This window comes from Cupressus sempervirens, chromosome 10 (assembly GCF_028749045.1).
Source record: "Cupressus sempervirens isolate cs-2001-9-10 chromosome 10, ASM2874904v1, whole genome shotgun sequence".
In the NCBI taxonomy this organism is placed as follows: Eukaryota; Viridiplantae; Streptophyta; class Pinopsida; order Cupressales; family Cupressaceae; genus Cupressus; species Cupressus sempervirens.
Genome location: NC_143127.1, coordinates 628,106,132 through 628,113,417, shown reverse-complemented (window position 1 = coordinate 628,113,417; position 7,286 = coordinate 628,106,132).

The window sequence follows — 7,286 nt, the reverse complement described above, 5'->3', positions numbered from 1 at the left end:
TTTTGGCATGGCCTTTCAGTTTTGCCTTTGCAAACTTAGCCCTATCTGGGTCCCTGATATCCTCATACTCAAAGTATTCTTCCAGTTCATTGATCCAATCGATCAACTCATTTGGTTTCAGATTTCTTGAAAATACACCCACTTCAATTGTAGGTCTTTTCCCAAACTTAATAATGGCCCTAAAAGGCCTTTCCTCTACAGGATTCAGAACTTCCCCGTCAAGTTCCCCTTCTGGTCCTATTACTTCTTCTTCATTGTCATCCTCACTGTTGTCACCTGCAATGTTAGCTTTTCATGCACTTATTAAAGATGCAAAAGATGAGACCTATGCTTTCCAAATTTAAGATTCATGTCAATAAAAAGTTGGAAAGAAATGCCATTATTGTGAAGAATCTTTTTAGTGCTCTCAATAGCATTGGAAAAAATAGCAGAGAGAAGGATAATAGAGCTGCTCGAAGGGTTATTACAACCTCTTTGGTAAGTTATCATTTGAGAAAGGGTAGATATATGAGACAAACTTGTATTGATTTGAATCTAAATCATACTACTTTGAGAAGAGCACTTAGTCGACGAGAGAAAATTGATGATCCTCTTCAAAATGAAACATGGGCATTTGGTGGGAGACTTCCACCTTTTGATAAGAAGCTATATGATGATGTGAAGGAAGAAATTACACAATTTTGGCACTCTAACTCATGAGTATCACCCAATGCTAAAGACGTCTTAAAGTTGAGAATTGGCATCAGAGACCAGACGCCACATCCTAAACACCATTTAGAGGTAAGTCAAACTATGTTGTTCAAACAATTTAGAGAGATTCATCCAAGTCTTCATATATCACAAAGGGATTTTGAATATTTGAAACCATTTTATTGTGTGCCACTCAAAATTCAAAATACATGTTGTTGCAAATATCATGTTGAGTTTTCTATGCACCATGAACTATTACGCTCCATCCATTCTACTTTGCATAGTAAAGAAATGTTGGAGGATTACGGGGCTAGTGGGCTTCCAAAATCATCAAGAGACTTGCTAGATCAACTCTTATGTCGTAGAGTTGATGGTTGTTCCTTTTATAGAAATGCTTGCTTAAATGAGAAGTGTTCAGAATGTGGTGGCTTATCCAAGTTTTACACATGTTTCCATGAGGGGTGCGAACAAGATCTTGGAAAGACAATACTAAAAAAAAGGGTATATGAAACGATGAAATACACATTGAAGAGTGGGAGTGAGAGCTCTAGATGTGAATTGGTTGGAAAAGATATCAGTGTGGCTAATTTTATTTCATATTTCAAGGCAAATATTGTTGACACGTATGCAAGATATAGTCACAGGTCTTAGTGGTTGGATCAACAATTTAGAACGTGTAAGGAGACTTTTCCCATTGGCACTATTATATCAGTTGTTGATTTTGCTGAGAACTACACATTGCAACCTCAAAATGAGACACAATCTTAGTATTACAACTCCATTCAGATTGCAATTTTTGTTCACATAACATATAGACATGCCCCTGATAGTGCGAAAGATAATTGAAAGATTATTAGAGAGTATCATTTTTTTATGAGTGATGATAGATCTGACTCTCACGAGTTTGTGCAACATTGTTTTGAGATTTTTTTTGATTTCTTACATGAGCATGGAATTGCTATGGATAGACATATCATTTGGTCAGATAACTGTACAGGTCAATTCAAGAATGCTCGCATGTTTTATTGGTTGTGTAGGATGCACGTAGAGAGAGGGGTGCCTCATATTTGGAGTTTTTTTGAGTTCGGCCATGGAAAAGGGGAACATGATGGAGCAGGGGCATGTGTGAAGAGGGCTCTAGTTAAGGAGCAACTGAAGATTTCAACAACAGAGCTTCTTGATGCTCGTAGCATTGTTGATTGGTGTAGTTTAGCATTATCATAGGGGGGGACTCTTGATTCAGTGGTACGTAGGTTCTTTTGGATGGTTGAGGAAGGGTCCATAGGTGATAGATCAGATTGTGCTACAGTGAGGGACTCATAAAAAATGCATTCATTTTGGAGCTCTGATTCTAGTACATGGACCATTTGGACATGACAACTAGCTTGTTTTTGTCGTACTTGTTTTCAGTGTGATTGGGATCACTGTGAGTCAAGTGAGTGGGTGGACACATGGGCTCCACATTATCTTACTCCATTGTTTATCATACCCTCTATCAAAAATGATGACATGGAAAGTTCACTCGAGTATAACCATCTATTAGATCTACTTCAGCCAGGACAAGTCTTTGCATTGGTTGCACCATAGGGGAATGATGAGAAATTCAATTATTTGTTAGCACGTTGTGTAAGAGGCAAACAAAAACTTGCACAACCGATCACAGATGATGATGGATTCACATATCCTACTGGTTTAGTGGTTGTTGTTGGAACATGGTTGCGGGCATACATGCTTAGAAGGAACAAAATTCCTGCATTCGAAGACTATCAGAAGCACAAAGTAATTCTCATATATTCGCATCTTATTATAGGAACAAATGTAAAGTTATTAAAGCATCAAGGAAGACCAAAAGTAAAAGAACTTTTTACTATTGCTAATGCTGATCATGAAGCCTTGTTGGAGACCCTAAAACAGAGAGAGGACCCTATTGGAATACTCGACTAGGTATATATACTTCTTATGTTATTTTCTTCATAATGATTTAATGAATTGATGATTATCTTGTTTAATACAATAAGTTACTAATTTTTTTATGATATTGGAATGTAGGTACATCATGAAAAGTTGGAGGGGGGTGGTATTGGGGATAATTTCTAAAATTTATGATGTATTATGATGTAAAATGTGTACTTTTTTTGTATATGGTTTTTTTGTATTTTGGTAGGTTCTTTGTAAGGAATTATAAGAGGAAGATATTGAACAAGTTCTTGCAAATCATATTTGCATGTGATACAAGGCTATAAGGATAATTTTAAGAGCATTTATAACTATATGAAAGATAATTGCTTGCGTATATCTTATTACAAATTTGGTTTTTTCCTTATTTGACATAAAGTTGACATTATGATTATTAAAACTATTTTTATCAAACTAATCAAATAAGAAAAATCTAGAAAGTACGGATGAACAATTAGAATACTTGATTTCTTCCATTTTGCAACTAATCATAGCATTTGAAAGCATAAAGAATCATAATATTGTATAATGTTTTGAAAGACTTTCATATTGAAAAGTTGTATGAAGTACATTTGGGATAAGCCATGAAATCCATGAAAGAAGATAGCATGTAGGATAAGCAATTAAAGCCAATAAGCAAGATAGCATATGCATAATGACATGATATGAAGTTGGATATGAAGGCTACGAGTGAATGAGAAAGTAAAATAGGGAATCTCATGGATAAGATAATGGTTTTCACCAAGGCACATTTTTTATCTTCTTTTCTATTTTTATTTTTATTTTTTAGAAATAGGTCAACTATTTTCGAGTTAGATAGTGTTCCTAAAGGAAAGATAAGTTATGATAAGCCAAGACCATAGATAAGTATGCCCAATGATGTTGATAGGGTGAAGGAAGTGAGATGATAGTAGGATAAGAGTTCATTCCTTGGAAGGATTGTATGAGTATGGATAGTAGTAAGTGTAGCTTTGAAAACATTGCATAAGGGTAGGTGACAAAGTGGGGAAGATCAAAATTTACACACACCTTGGAGGGTTTTCGAATGATGGAGGAATCATCGAGGAAATGGATTAAGGTTTAGATGTATGAGCTGGTAGAACAATGTTAGAAGACGATTGAGTGAAATATTTGTAAGCTTTTGAGAAATATGTTTGGAAGAAAATGGAGTGGAATCCTTTGGAATATTGAATGTCAACTTAGATTTATGTTCAATATTAAAGTCTTTCAAGAGAGACTTTGGAATCCATATAGCTTTAGATTTTCCTTTGGATACTTTATAACACATTTCTTCAATAATGGGTTTAGGAACCCATATTTTCTTTGATTTCACTTTTTGAATAGTGAACCTTTGTGGTATCTTCAATATATTTTCGTTATGTCCATTCACATGTTGATTAGATGAGACATAATGATCTCTATTTTTTAATGTATTATTGTATTTATTGTGTTGAACATCCAAATTGCTTCCAAAAGATTTGGGACTTATGGATGAATAAGGCTGATATGACTGGTTTAGATGGTTGAGTGGACGGTTGTTTTCTAGGATGAATGTCTTGTTGATCTTGAGGTACATTAGGAGAGCTAGAAGTAGAAAGTGTAGGAGAAGGTTTGAAGACTTTAGATTAGATGGATAAGGACAAAGGATAGAATTACGAAATGCAAAGGAATAGTGACTAGGGATTTCAACATCTTTAGAGTGAGTAGCATGACCAAAGTCATCAATAGACTCATGAGTACCTTTTATAGGAGAAAGACCTTTGATAGGAGTGTTTGAATCTTGAGAATAGTTTTGAAGTGGATATGGAGAAGTAGAACATGAGGGGACACTTTGATCTTGACATCTTTCTTTATATAGCATAGAAAGATCACTTTTCCCATAAGTTTCAATAAGCTCAATGGAGGTAGTGGAAATGGTATCCTCATCATATGTAGGAGGTGGGTAACACACAGGATATAGAAAGGTGAAATTTTGGATGAGATGAAAAGGTGTTTGATCTTGATCTTTATTTATATATTTTTCTTTTTGAGAGTCATCTTGATATGGAGCACCTTCTAAGGACAAGGGAAAATGTGAGGTGTGCATGATAGAATCTTAAAGCAATAATGCAGGATTAGCTAAAGTGGGCATAGTAATCATAGTATTGAATGAATGTTGAGGATCTTTAGTCTAAGTAGCATGGAAAAGGTTCGCAGACAAGTGAAGGTTAGCTTGATTTTCTTTTAGTTGTAGCCCTTGAGGGTACGCATGGTCTATATGGAAAGAATTAGTTTCTTTGTTTGGTGGAGGCATTTTCGAAAGCTTTGACACTTTAGGAGGTTTATTAGTGTTATAAGAAGTGAAGGTGTCAAGGAAATCATCACTTGACATAGGTTCATCAGCATGATCTTGTGACACATGAGTCATTCGAGGTATCAACAATCCCATCATAAATGAGATCTTGGATTTTATGTTTCAACACTATGGAATCTTTAGTTTAATGAAATTTTCTTCCATGGAAGTGGCAATAATGATAATGTCTCCACCATGGAGGTTTGATTTTGGGTTCATAAGCTCTAGAGTTGTCTAGTAATGTGATGGATTCATTATCAAGAAGTGTTTGCAAGATGTTATCCATGTCTTCATCACTATCTTGGTCAAAGATAGGTCCATAATGAAAGTTTGGCATAGGCTCAAAGGAGGTATCACTTGCTTGTTCTCTAAAGAGGTCTTTAGATCTAGAAGATGAAGATATTTGATGTCTTGGCGTAGAATATGTAGACCTTGAAGAAGATGACCCGTGTGTATGTAAAGGTCTTAAGGGAGATTAATTTAAGAATGCAATATTCTCCTCTAACCTTTTCCCAAGTTTAGAATTTATTTCTATCATGTGCTTAGAGAGATGAAGGTAAGAAAGATTATTTGTCTCTTCTAGCTCTTTCTATTGAACATATAGATCTTGAAACTCTTTAGTGGCATGGAGGATATCATGATCATCTAGATTTGGTTGAGGTTTGGTAGCACAAGCTTTGAATACCATAGTGGTAGATAGATAATAAAGCATGAAGGAGACTAGAGGAAGCTAATAAGGTGACACAAGATAACTTGATGTCCAAACTAGAGAGGTAGAGTGTTCACATGTCAAAGAGAGGTAGAAATGAATAAGTGACTTGTCAAACAAATTGTTCAAGCAGGTTACAACACTAGTGACTCAAGTCAAGAGCTACGAAAAAATCCCAAATAGCAATGTAGATAAAGAAAGAGAGATGACAAGTGAACAAATTTAAGTGCAGTCAATAGATCAAGGAAACCATTTAGTGAAAGAAATTCTTAGTATGCATATCATAGACCATGAAGTTAGAAAATACCAATAGCTCTAAGACCAATGATCCATTTTAAGCATGTTCAAGCACTAGAGACATAGAAAATCAAAGTCAATTGATGAAACTCCCCTTAGCAAAAAATGCAAACAAATATTTGCACTTGACATTTTGACTTGGTTGAAAAAGTTTGACAATAATTGATAATATTGCAAGCTTGATGTTCAAAAGAAAATTTTTTTTCCAAGAAAGATAGTGACACATGGAGTAGTCTTCAAACAATCAAGCAAGGCACAAAGCAACCTTTCATGATACAAGTCAAAGGGGTCAACATTTCTTGACAACTTTTCAAAATCTAACTCCTAACGGCTACAAGTTAGTGCCATTAGCTCCGAGTGGGTGGGTGAACCATAGTGACACCCTTGTTCCAACCATGGAGACCCTCTATCGTCTGTGGCCACCCCGTACCGAAGAGTCCCCAAGGTTCTCTAAGTGCGTTTTGAGGTCGATCTTCTGAGGGTCATTACTCAAAGCTCGTGAGGGCTATCAATAAACTATCAAATGCTACAGGACGCTGATGTTGAGGCCTAAAATAACCTATCTCATTTTTGAGAGATCACATTCTATTTCGATTCGGCACACCGATCTCGCTCGATGCCAAAACTCGCAGTGTGCCTCAGTTCATAGGTGCACCGCAGCGTAACTTTGAAACCGCTGATCTTGGCATCGAATCGTCAGTGTCATTAGCTCCAGATGGCTAGGTGAACCATAGTGACACCATTGTTCTAGCCATGGAGACCATCCATCATTTGCGGCCTCCCCGTACCGAGGAGTCTCCAAGGTGCTCTAAGTGCATTGTGAGGTCGATCTTTCGAGGGTCATAACTCAGAGCTCGTGAGGGCTATCAGTGAACTATAAAATGCTACAGGACAGTGATACTGAGGCCTAAAATAACCTATCTCATTTTTGAGAGATCACATTCCGTTTGGATTCAGCATAGCGATCTCGCTCGATGCCAAAACTCGCAGTGTGCCAGAGTTCATAGGTGCACCACAACATAACTTTGAAACCATTGATCTTGGCATCGAATCGTCAGTGCCATTAGCTCTGGATGGGTGGGTGAACCTTATTCACACCCTTGTTCTGGCCATGAAGACCATCCATCATTTGCGGCCACCCCGTACCGAGGAGTCTCCAAGGTGCTCTAAGTGCATTTTGAGGTTGATCTTTTGAGGGTCATAACTCAGAGCTCGTGAGGGCTATCGATGAACTATCAAATGCTATAGGATGGTGATACTGAGGCCTAAAATAACCTATCTCATTTTTGAGAGATCACATTC